The following is a 13,503-nucleotide window of genomic DNA, read 5'->3' as shown; positions in this document are numbered from 1 at the left end:
CTTTGGTGGCTTTTAAAACTTTTTTTTTTTAGCAGCCTTTAGGCTTTAATTCAAATTTAATGGCATACCTGAATCCCTTTTGTAACTACAGATATAAAGAGAAGAAAAAGGACACATTTGTCTTCCAGCAGCTTATCAGAGACTTGGGGGAATCACTGCTTTCCCATTTTCTCATGACATCATTGTTAGAGCTCCTGCCGCTCCAGAGTGTTTGCCTCTTAGGATTCATTCAGTGCTTGTGAACTGATTGCATATGCTCTTTTTATATGTGTGAAATGGAATAGCTTTGGTTATAGCTCACTGTTGTAATCCCAGGACTCTTGAGGTTAAAGCAGGAGAGCATGGATTGGAAATCAGTTTGGGTCATATAGTGAGGCTAGCTTGGGCTATAGTGACCCTGTATCTCCAAAAGAAAAAAAGGAAAGGAAAGGAAGGAAGGAAGGAAGGAAGGAAGGAAGGAAGGAAGGAAAATAAAACACTAAAAATGTCATTTGTGTTGTAGCTCAATGGTAGGTAGGGTGCATGGTTAGCATGTACAAGAACTTAGGACTTAGGGGAATAAAAACAAAACCAAACAGAGTGCTCTTCCCACCTTCCTGTAGTTATTCTGGTCTCAGAGACCCATGCATCAGCCTTGCTGATAGCAAGATGTCTTCAAGAAATACCCAAATTGGCCATCCTGCCCCTAACTTCAAAGCCACAGCTGTGTTGCCAGATGATCAACTCAAAGCCATCAGCCTTGGTGAAAGAGTTCTTCCCTTTCGACCTTGACTTCCCATCTGTTTGCCCCATGGAGATCATTGCTTTCTGTAATGGGGCAGAAGAAGTTAAGAAACTCAATGGCCCAGTGATGGGTATAGCTGTGGAGTCTCACATCTGTCATCTGGCATGGATCAATACAGCCAAGAAACAAGGAGGACTGGAACCCTTGGACAATAAAGCCCTTGGCGTCAGATCCCTAGTGTACCATTGCTCAGGGTTATGGAGTCTTAAAGGCAGATGGAAGTCTGTGTTTAGGTACCTCTTTATCACTGATGACAAAGGTACCCTTCACCGAATCACTAAAAGTGGTCTTCCTGTTTACTGCTCTGTGCATTAGATGCTGAGATTAGGCAAAGCCTTCCAATTCACTGAAACACATGGCAAGTGTGCCCAGCTGGCTGGAAATCCCACAGTGATAACATTGAGCTTGACGTCAAGAAAAGTAAAGAATTTTTTCCCAAACGGAAGTGAGCACTAGCTGTGTTCATGCCAGACTGCATTGGGCAGCCTGTAAAAGGACATCTTTTGTACGTATTGTACAGAAACGCAAGGAGTGGTGTGATTTAAGACCTGCCTGCCCTTCAAGGTGGTGGGAGATCACCCTTCCTTGCACTGGTAAAAGTGGTCTGAGCTGTTTGGTGGACAAATCATCTGGGGTACCAGTAACGGGGCATCGGCTTATTATTCTTCTGTAGTATCAATTCAACTTGGACTCGGGAAAAAGAAGGAAACAAATCCAAAGAAAGACACAAACGAGGAGAGAAACAAACCGTGTTCTCTAAGATCTCTTAGTGTCCTGTAATGGACACTAAGACTGGTATTGTCCCCCAAATGCCATTGCACAGCTTTCACCTTGGCCTAGCTTTTCTTTCCACCATCCATCAAGTACCCCAGGCTGAACACCGATGGTCCAGGCATTAGAGAAGGCCAAGTTTCAGCCATGTGGCCACCCATTTACTTCCAGCCACAGCTATCATTCTGACACTGTTTGAAAAATTATGACCTTAATATTTGAATCTCTGGAGAAGAGCCATGTAGAAAAATATAAAATATAAGATATATATTTCCGGAGCCTGCAGTTTAGACATATGCTTTTAATTGTAAGAAAACCATTTGGTAGAGAGTTTCCCAGGGCCTTGCCTCCATTGTAGATGGTGTGGAGATGTTAAATTACTTCCACAACAAGAAGTAAGACCAATGACCTGAACACAAAGTCCCCCACCCTCTCATTCACCTCTTGGAAGTCACCATAATACCCTGTGACTTGAAATTACATTTCAGCTCAGGAATACAAAGCATGATTTCCTGGTATTGGAAGCAAGTCATTTTCTCTTGTCTAGGCAAAAAAATAAATAAATAAATAAAAATTGACCTTCTTGAGAATTCCAATGTTTTGAGAGCCTGAGGCGAAGTTGACATTGCAATAAAATCAGAACAAATATGCCAAAAGATGTATGCTCTTGGGTTGAGAAATGTCCTTGTCTGATATTTTACAGGACAGAGTCGTAGCAAAGAGAAAAGCGCAGGCAAAAAGGTGGGGGTCGGCACACACGGCTGCTCAAGGAGTTCTGTGTATAACCAACCGGTGAGAGGTCCATAGGCCCTAGAGCTGACCATGCCTTTGAGCTGACGGGCTGTGTTTAATGCACATGCTGATTGGTAGTCTCTAAGTACTGAGGTCTTTGGTAGGCGAAGCTCTCAGAGAAATGAGTTTGAATATTGCTTGGACTTGGGGATCGCCGATACGTGTTGAGTCTTCCTACATCTGCCCTGGAGAAGCGCAGCTGTGTGTCGGGGTCTTGCCCAGTCCCAGTGGCAGGATGAAAGGAGTAACTAGACGATTAGGTTCTAGGCTGGGCAGTGGTGGCGCACGCCCTTAATCCCAGCACTCGGGAGGCAGAGCCAGGTGGATCTCTGTGAGTTTGAGGCCAGCCTGGTCTGCAGAGAGAGATCCAAAACGACACAGAGAAACCCTGTCTTGAAAAATCAAAAGCCACAGATAAAAACAAAAACAAAAAAAAGTTAGGTTCTAGGCAGTGTGAGTTAATTGCTACTTCTGTGGATGCTCATTAGGGGGCCATAGCAAATTGACAAATTTTAGCACTTACCTTGTTTACCTAAGTTACATTTTTTTTTCAGGGGGGTTGATTTTGCTTTTTTTTTTTTTTTTGAGACAAGGTCTTAGTATGTATCCTAGGCTGTTCTTGAATTCATGACTACACCCCCCCACACACACACACACACACTTTGTTCTCTCAAGTGCTGAGGTTACGTGAGCACACCACTCTGATACTTCCGTTATTTTAATTAATGCAACAACCACTGATGTGGTTTAATCAGCTCACTGTACAAGGGGTTCTTGTTCCTGAGGGGGGCATGATGTCTCGTTTGTGGTCCCTGCAGCTGGTATATTTCACAACACAGGGATTTAATTCTGTGGGTAAACCTAGCACTCTCCCCCTTCATCACTCATTCATTCACCACCAACAAAGCAGCCTGTGCATTATGCCATCTGAGCTTGGCTATTCACTTACAGAGTTCCAAGGAAAGAGATATGTGAGCAGTGTGCTCTAAGTAATTGCCGTCAGTAGAGAATGGCCTTTATTCGTTAGCTTGGGTTTTTCACTGTTAAGAGAAAACACATAGAGATTAAATAATGCAAGTGCTCATTTCTAAAACTGTGGGTTGATGGTTAGGAAGAAGCAATGGCTTCTCTGGTCTAGTATTTACCACACTATTTTAAACTCCTTACCTTCTATCCTTCACTAGATCTGTCCACTTAAGCTAAGTGTCCTTATTTCTCTGTGCTTCTCAGGGAATCGATATCCATTTGCTTACTGAATCAGTGAATGAAACTGCAAATGAATGACAACCTCCACACTCTCAGGGAAATCTGTTTTGTTGATGGTAGCACTCTGGGACAGGTGGGGAGTATCTGAAAGCTGGAAGACAGGTTGATAGACTGTACAGAGATTAAAGGATTCAGAAGAAAGGAAGAATGATGTAAGGCTGCTTCTTGTTTTTTGTTTTTTTTTTTAATAGCAAAATGGCATTTCAAAGCAAAGTTTAGGTATAGCCTTAGCTGATATCTCCCTTGGGGGCATCTTAGAAGAAGGGGGAAACAGAGCTAAGAAATATGTACTTACAGTCAGCCCTTAATATTTTATCTCAATTGATAGCTGTCACAAGACTTAAATGTGAGTAGATCATCATTGTAGAGTAGAAAAAGCTTAGGCTAAAAGAGATGCAAATAATCTTGTCTCCCTGTAGTATATTGAAGTGCTAAGGTTTGAATAAAGGGCTAACGGGTGTCAAACTGACATTCTCCCTACTAACTCACATGACCTCTTTCATTAAGATGAAGGAAGGAAAAGGAAGAGCAACATCCTGGAAATGGAAAATACTACAGCATGCATCACTATGGCATTGTGCGTGCTGACTCAGAGTGATAGAGAGGGACAGCTAACAAGCTAATTAAACACAGTCCCAGGCAGGCTAACTGGACTGGACAGCCAGAAACATGATATATTTATTTCCCATTTCCTCTCTGTGACTAGAGATTTAAATGATAAAGTCATTCAATATCTTTCAGATGCGTGCTTTTACTGGTGGAATGAGTATGCTGGGTCAGGAGGGATAATGTAGTAATTGGCAGCATTTATTTATTTATACTTGATGAACCGATATATGAATCAACCCAGCCCCTCATCTATAATCAAGTGTTACTGGAGTTGAAAAATGTATGTTTGCAGCATAAGTTCACCAAATCTTTCCTGCCATAGGCAGAAACAAAGCTGCTTGCTGTATTTGCTGTTTCTCAGATCATATTTCCTGCTGAAAAGTGGCTAGATTTTTTTAATGCGTGGGAAGAGGGTAATTAAGAAGTCAGCAAAGTTTTAAGAACTGACCCAAGTATTGAGCAGTGTATTCTTCCCATGACTGTGATAAAACACTCTGAAAGAGCAATTACTAGGAGAAAAAGGTTTATTTGAGAGCACAATCTGAAGGAAGTATCTATCATGGTGAGAAAGCCGTGATAAGAGGATCTTGAAGCCACTGATCACATGAGGTCACAGTCAAGAAGAAAAAAGCTACAAATGTCCATGTTAAGCTGGTGTTCTTCATTGTATGCACTCTAGAATCTGAGTTCAGGAAACGGTATCACCCATTTTGAGTGAGTCTTCCCATGGCATGCTTACTGTCCCTGTCAAGTTGACAATAGTAACTACCATAGGCAGTTACCAGACCATCTTAGGTTTTAGTTCAGTAGTGTTTACTACTGAAGGGAAAATTGTGAGAGGAACAGCCATTTTTTCCCCAAACTTGGGCAACTGGCTTGAGTTGGAGTAAGAAGTGTCTGTGTGATTCAGCTATCTCCCAGGCTTGTTCGGGCCCATCTGTCCCCTCAGCATTCTTGGCGCTGATCTGTGTGGTAAGGGCCAGCCTTCACACCCAAGGCCACGGTCACTGTGTTTATATTCAGTGTTGTGGCTACAAAGCTGCAGTTGGAATTCCTTCTAGGTCAGAACTCCTGGGCTCGTGCGGGACAAGCGTCTATCATCTGGAATTTTACAGCTCCCAGATGCTTAATTTGCATCTGCACCACATGAGACTTAGATAATGCAATGACATCTGGCCTAAAGATGGCCAAAGATCCGCAGGATGCAGTCATTGATTGGGGTGTTCCAACCGCTGCTAATCTACCCCAGATGACACCATGCATGGAGTGATAACGGACACCCCCAAATGACTTGAACTGCCTTTGTTCGGTTGAATTTAATGGTACTATCAAGGAAGTGGGCTAGGGTCCACATGTTTGTATTCTAGAAATACATTCTTGAGCAATCCTTTCTTTCAAAACTATTTTTAAAACCTTCCTCCTGGTCCTTCAGGAGAATGTAAACTTTGGCTTAGAGAAAGAGACAGACAGACAGACAGACAGAGGCAGAGAGACAGACTACTTCTACACAGACCCAGTAAGCAATGCAAAGAGCAAAGCTTATATAAATATCAACAGTCTCAGTAGGGATTTAAGGACAGTGCTGTGAAGGAATGAAAACACCAAAGACCCAGTCTGTGACATCAGAACCATGTGCTCAATCACAGACCAGCCTGCATAAAGTAGGAGTGGGCCCTGGCTGATCCCTGGGTATGTGTGGGCTTAATTGTACCTGTTCTTTGAATTACCACAGTTTGAGCATCTTTCTAGAAGTCTAACTCAAAACTAAAGTAGAAGCATTAGTCAAATGTCAATCGACCCATGGCTGATATTACAGATGCTCTGACTACATGTCTCAACGTTGGCCAGCCAGAAGCCTGTCTTTGAAGAACATTGAAAGAGTGTAATCTACAATCATAATTCTGCAGGTGCCTCAGACAGAGCACTGCCCATCCTTAGCTATCAGAGTCTGAAGTGTACAGCTGGTCCTAATGCAGAACCTGGGTTTATATAAGACCTGTGCAAAGCAAGAGTTGGCTGCTAAGGAACTATCAAATCTCTAATTAGGTGAATCAGTCAGAAGCACATAACTCCCTGGGAGCCATTACATGGTTCTGGAAAGTGTGGTCTGCCCGGCGCTGGAGCAACACGTGACTTGCTGTAGTGTGATTTGCAATGGATTACTGTATTCAAGTTTCAACTTAATTTACATTCTTTTAGGAAGATTCTCTACTCTGTAATAAAATATGAACTCTCTCTTACAGACTTCCATCCAGTCTGCTGAATTACACTTCAAAGTCCTTGTTCTTTATTCTCATATTTATTCATTATTTTTCACATTTATCTGTCAACTGTTTCCATCCAGTAAGGATACTATTTAACCTGGTATCCATGTTCAGTGGAAATGAAAAAAAAAATCTATTGTATAAATGAAATAGTAAGTAGGTAATACTAATTTTGAAGCACATGTGACTCATCATTGTAATAAGGTCATTATAATAAGGTCTGAAACATCTCAAAGATTAGAAATCAAACAACACAGTGGGGTCATAGTGACAACCAGTCTTCTGGCGTCCACTATAGATTCATCCACTGAGCCCTCTGGACTCAGCCTGCTCTGGAAGATGAAGGCAGCAGTAGCTTTCATCAGAGTCCATCCTGAATGAGACGCGGAGGTGGGCAAGCATGTAAATGATCACATCCTACAGTTGAGTGGATGGACTTTGAAGATGAAAGGGAGAATGAAATGGGAAATGCCCTGACTGTTCCAACCCAAATGCTCCCCCCAAAAAACTTAATCCCATTTAAGAAAACTAACTGCCTTCCACTGCCACAACTAGCCATTGTGTCATAGTGAATAACCCACACCTTCCAAGAACATATTAGTGTCACTCTTGATAACATGAATTCAGCCTCTCATGACCATTGGCAAATCCACCTGAGCTCTCAGGACCAAGGTGAGGTCTGATCTCAGACCAACTTCAGCACTGATCACCCTCCGAGGGCGTGCCTGAGAGTAAAGACAGAGTTAACCCATGACTTAGAAAATCTGAGTGTCTAAGACCAAATGATGAATTTGGGTAAGAGAACAGAGATAATTGAAAAGAGGAAGTAAAACTCGAGATTTAAATTTAAAGTGGGGATGACTAGGAGAGAATGAGAGACAGAGAATAGATAAAGAAGAGAAGGGGACATAGGAGAGAAGGAGAAATGAATGGAGGGGAGAGAATGAAAGAGGAGAGGGACCCACTTTCTCAGTGTCTAACTGAACCACACACCTGCAAGCGCTCGGTACTCTCAGGGGAGTGTCCTGTGTCTGGTTTCCAGACACCTTTATGTGTGTTTAAATAACTGTAAAAGGTGCAGACCCAGACCAATATGTTTACCTCTACCTGGGGGAGTTCCTGCAGCTCAAGGCAGTGTGTTCTGTAAACAGCCAATGGGAGGGAAGAAAAACTGGTATTTGCCCTATTCTCCTGGACAAAGAAAAGTTAACTACTACTCATTGTTGATTTGCTAACTGAGAAAATTCTCAGGTTGGGGGGGGGGAGGGGGATGGATTCCTCCTGGTTCCTGCTTGCAATGATTCCCAAAGAGAATTCCACGTAATATGACTTTCAATGAAAACCTGACTCATCTACATGCAACCCCTTAACGTTTAACTATTTTACTTCTACTTGTTTTCCTTCTGTCTTATGGTATCACTAAAAATTGTGATTCTCTTTTCGATGTTATCAATAAAAATTCACCAGGTTTTCAAAGGATACCTTAACATAAACGTTTCCACAGTCTGCAGAGAGATCTGTCTATAATAATGACAAGGAAAAGATGTCGTCAACATATTGGATCCCCTGGAGCAGAAAAGAGACACTTGGCTGCTGACCAGCACAAAACTATGCTGACCTTGGCATTTCCACATAGCCAGTTGGAGAACTCGGAGGCTGTTGTCACCATCTCCAGCCATAGTGGAGTTTGCATCCTAATAGAACTGATGATCATGGTGATGATGATGATATTCAAATCCATCCAAATAAAACCTGTCTCACCGTGAATTTTCAGGTCTGGGTCTTGTCTCCCTGCTGCTTTGGTTATGAGGATTACTAAGCCAACATTTTTCTGTTGGAAGATGGGATGTATAAGCCCTAAATGATCCAGGGTCCTTATGGCTCCTCAAAGTGAGATAAAAAAAAATACCCACTTCTTTCATGATCCAGATGTTATGAGTTTAATCCCTGCCTCAAAGTGGCCTCAGCACAAGCAACCCATTTCCATTAGGGGGTATCACCCAGACTGCTGAATCCAAACATGTTCTAGTCATCCTCTGCTTGCCTGCTATGAGTTTTTCTTTCGAAGGATGTATGAATTATACAGTAGCAATCCATTGCAGCCTCCTTACATTTTGCCTTTGGGCTTCAGAAATCAAGGTTATGGCTCTTTTTATTCTCTGGAGAAAGTTTAGCCTCTAACTAAATGTATAAGTGAAAAGCATCACGTGGAAGAGGAAAAGACCTTCACATTGAATTTAATCCTCCAGGACAGCCCAAGCTCCAAGGCTCACGTGCAAACAAAATGGACTCTTAAGGTAGCATTTCCTTTGATCCTAAAAGCTAATCTTCTGAGGAATTTTTAAATCCGAACTTTATACATGAGAGAATTCTCTGCAGCTATTCAGGTAAAGAGTGTCATAGCAAGTAGCCAGTGCCTCAGAGACCTGATTTAAAGTCATTTGCTGCTGTCCTCAGCTCTCAAGCTAATGTGAAATTGCCTGTGAACTATTCTGTGGTTGTTAATTGTATTGCTAGCTACCCAAGAGATTCCGGAGAGCACAATCCAGACCTGTACCTCTCCAGCTGCAGCACCAAGTCTCAGCAAATGAGTGACTCTATAAATGATGCTCAGAAAGTAATTTTGGCTTGAACTGAATTGAGGCATGTTGGATCAAGAAGAATTAAATCCACGTTCTCCATCAATGGGGCTATTAATAACTTGACTTTGTGCAAACCACACTTAGATGCCATTGAGATGGCCCCTCGCACTAAAACCACGTGATCGCTGGGCCGGAAGAATAATCATGGATGGCCACAATGCCTGTGACCTCTGAAGTGACTGATGATCCACCTCTCACCATGTTTTGAGAACATATAAGAAAATAGAGAAGTCACAGCTTTCAAGTCTGAGAGGCTTGGATAAAGCTTCCCATGCTATTACATAGAACCATTCAAAGATGGACAAGTCATGTAACATCTTGACACTTTCTTTGAACCCATAAAAATTGTAATGATATTGCTTACCTACAAGCCATTGTGCAAGTTAAATGGGAACCCATGTGTCTGACTTCCTGTGAAGTTCTTTATTTCTTAGCTTGGTTTCCCTCCACACAACTCCATTTATCAGGTGGTCTCAGAGTTCATCCCAGCAGAACATCAAACACAGCTTTAGCCGGATGGATTACATCTAATTTTTCCTCTTTAATCTTGTACAGTCACCTTTGGTGGACACAATATGGTGTTAAAAGCAGAACTATCCTTCGATATAGGATTGTGTACCTGCAATTTTAACACTTGGCAGAAAGAGGCAGGAGGGTCACTGCAAGTTGGAGTCCAACATGGACTAGATATTGAGCTGCAAGCCGGCGAGGGATGCATATTATGAAACTTCTTGAAAAGCCAAACAAAAAGCCTAAACATTTGGTGCATCCATAATTATATAAACACACACACACACACACACACACACACACACACACACACTTAGAATTCATAAGAAAATTTGAGATACATGGAAGTCTACTCATGAGGATTGTAATTCTAGACCACTGTGAATTTATAACCACAAAGAAATAGATTGCCCTTCCTTTAAGCAGGAGAGAAAGGACATTAATGAGTATATTGGGTGAAGGCTGAGTACATCAATAGCCAACACACTAAACTTCACTCAGCATCATTGTGGTCATCATCAACCACCATTTTTAGCCTAACAAAGTAAATAATACAAGTGGAAAGCCATATTTACAATGTAAACATTGTTTAAATTCATTCATTGGGTCGGGTATTCTTTCCTTACTTCAAAACTCCTGGGATTATGGGAATGTATCCTCTTCCCTAATACAGTACTGGTGATCAAGCTTAGGGGTCCCTACATGCCACGTAAGCATTCTATCCACTGAGTCACATGACCAGACCTTAATCATTTTTAAGTTTAAATCACAAAATAAATTTATATGACTGCTCTTTTTCTAGCCAATACATAAGTACCTAAAACATATCCACTAGAATATGACACAAGTCACCAGCAGTTAGAAATGTCATGACCCACTCTTCACTGTTTCAAAGGGAAAAAACACTATCTTTACACCATTGAAACTAGTGATGACCTTTAGAAAATACAGTAGAAATTTAGAAAATGTACAGTATTCCTACAATACATTAGGAAAATACACATTAAAAACACCTTAAAATCACAACTTGGAACCTTAAAGAAATGAATTTTGTGTTTCTGTTTTATAGCTCTTCAAATTTATCTATTATCCAAACTAGCAGACTAACATCACATAGTATGCAACACATGTGTGCATCCTGTTTTGTAGTCTGCAATTTATCATTTGTCATTCTATCCTAGTGGCGTTATATGTCATTAAACACATCTTAAACTATGACAAAAGCCAATGTCCCACTGATACTTTGCCGTAGAAGCACACTATTCTGAGGCGTTGGTGAACTGAATGTGGGGTCTTCTTCCATGACAGCATGATTGATCTGCATCACCACTGTAGGTGCTGGGGACTTATAAGTCAGACTGAAGAGTCTGCTCAGGGAGGAGGAGAACCTGGAGGGGGAGGGAAGGGAAATTGAGTCTGGATGTAAAATAAATAAATATTTTTTAAAACTTATAAAAAAATCAAGTTGTAGATCCTATTCTAATATCAAAGGAAGCCTAACTAATAAAGATTATAGATTGAAAATGAGCAAGTAACAATGCTACCATCTTCCTGGTATGTGAACATCCAAAGAAGGATTATTAAATCACTAGAAGGAGTCATTGAATCTCACCATCTTTATGGACAGAAGTTTAATAACAGAGAAGAGTGTCTGGGGCTGGGGTGCAGCTCAGTGGCGGGCATCGTGATTAATCTGCTGAAGCCCCACTTTCTATTCTAAGGCAGAGGCGGGTGGGAGAAGGGAGAGATGGGAGAAGATAGAGCAGCAGCAGGAGGAGGTGATGGGAAGAGGAGAAAGAGATGAGCAGGAGAGGAAAGAGACTAAAAGAGGAGCTCCAAACCTGGGGAATAAGATTTTAAAACAGAATTACTTACAATAACATTTCAAATACCTATCCTCGACCTATGGACTCAACAAAATTCCAAACGAAGTACCAGTAGATGTTTTGTGAAAAGGAATGAGCTTACTCCAACAGTATAAGGAAATGTAAATGACCAAGAACACAAAATTTTGTTGAGCAAAACGTTCAAAAGATTGAGCTGGGTGCATTACCAGATGTTGACAGTCTCACACAGCTGCCATAATTAACCCAGACAGCACCTACATAAGATCTGACTAGGAGAGCAGTAGAGCAGAGAGCAGAGCCCTGACACAGGCTAACACGTCCACTGTAACTGATGTATGACCAAAGAACCCTAGATTGTGATGCAGGAAACTGTCGGCTTTTTAACAGTGAGTCAGGTTAATTGCACAGCCACATTAAATAAAATCTATGTTAGACTTCACTCTCCACACAGACACAAATGCCAGGTGGATTATACATGAAATGTTAAAGAACAAATAGAATGCCTAAGTGGTAATGGAATATAATGGCTATAAATGAATCAACTACACTTACGCAGTTTGGTGAAGACAGCATGATATATATAACCACAAATAATAAATATATAAATTAAATGTCAGTAAAACCAACCAAGAGTCACTACACACACACACACACATATATATACACACATTTACACACACACACACACACACACACACACACACACACACATATATATTAAGAAGGCAATCAAACAAGAATAATACATTCACATAATGCATAGGCAAGAAATAACTTAGCCTGAACATCTAAATGATTCCAGGAAAGCAATTAAAAGACATAACCTGAATGCCCAAATTGATAAGACAATAGAGTCCTATTCCTTGTAAAATCAGGACAACCACAATGAAAAACTGTTAGTCAATGCCTACTAATGCTGAACCTCTGAATAGTTAGTATCCTGTTTGTTTGTTTTGATACTAATCAATAAAAGAAAATCATTGCTTACTTGCAACAAAACAAAATTCTATCTTAGAATGTGTCGAGTGTTTTTTTTTAAGTACCCCAAAGTAGAAACAACAGAAAACTCAGTCAAAATACAAGGGGCAAGCAGAGAGTTGTTTCTATGGCCATCTGCAGAAGAATGGGCTCTGGTCATACAACACCAACAAATGCTATTTATTATAAACAGCATTGTGACTGAAAAGTGGCTTGTTTATATTCATAAGAAGTTCAAAGGAAGTGAAACTAACCTGTTATACCAAAGATCAGAAGGGCATCCTTATTTTTTATGGGGTGTTGCCCAGAAGGAAGAAAGACGGTGATTTGGGTGTTCTACATAATATTTTATACCTGTTGGATGATGGCTGTATGTGAATGTTATGTCAGACTGAAGTGCGACCATGTAAAGCTGCACAAAGCTTGACATCCTCTTCTGTCTCACACACTTCACATAAGAAATTCGAGAGCAAGAGTGGTACAGCTGGAAATGTCACAGAGTGCATTGTTGTTAGGGTTACCATCATACACGTGTAGCTCTGAAATGTGACTTTATGCAGTCGCATATAACTGCTCACAATTGCAGTATTTATAGAGGACAATCCTAGTTTGTGTCTCCCGCCCTTTCCTCTGAGAATTCCTCGTTGTTGGTAAGCAAATAGACAATTAACCACTAACATGGGATGGCAGGCCCAACATCCTGCTCAGCCCCACACTTTGGAAGTTGTCAAGTGTCACATGCCATACACAGCAGGTGTGGAACAGTCACCTACCAAAGCAGACCTGAATCCATTCTACACAGCTCAACATTTAACTTAAATAATAAACTTACAGTTAAATCATGAACTTAAGGCATGTGGATGGTGTCAAGAAAAAAGAAAAGGGATCTGAAAAAGGGGTTTCATTGACTCTTAGAGCCTAGTTGTACCCATAATTGTATATCAGTTGTGCAGTTATGTGTGGACCACACAGCCAGACTTCCTCCAATTTAAAGAACGCATGTGTTAGTGTGTTTCTGGCATGTGAACACTAACACTCTT

The 13,503-nt window shown here is 41.1% G+C and overlaps 1 pseudogene; it reads left to right on the top strand.

Moving 5' to 3' along the window:
* Positions 1-648: 648 nt before the first annotated feature.
* On the top strand, positions 649-1,233 carry LOC131901803 (peroxiredoxin-1-like; annotated as a pseudogene).
* Positions 1,234-13,503: the final 12,270 nt, after the last annotated feature.

Source organism: Peromyscus eremicus, unplaced genomic scaffold (assembly GCF_949786415.1).
Source record: "Peromyscus eremicus unplaced genomic scaffold, PerEre_H2_v1 PerEre#2#unplaced_420, whole genome shotgun sequence".
NCBI classification, from domain to species: Eukaryota; Metazoa; Chordata; class Mammalia; order Rodentia; family Cricetidae; genus Peromyscus; species Peromyscus eremicus.
This window is presented reverse-complemented; position numbering and strand designations above follow the sequence as displayed.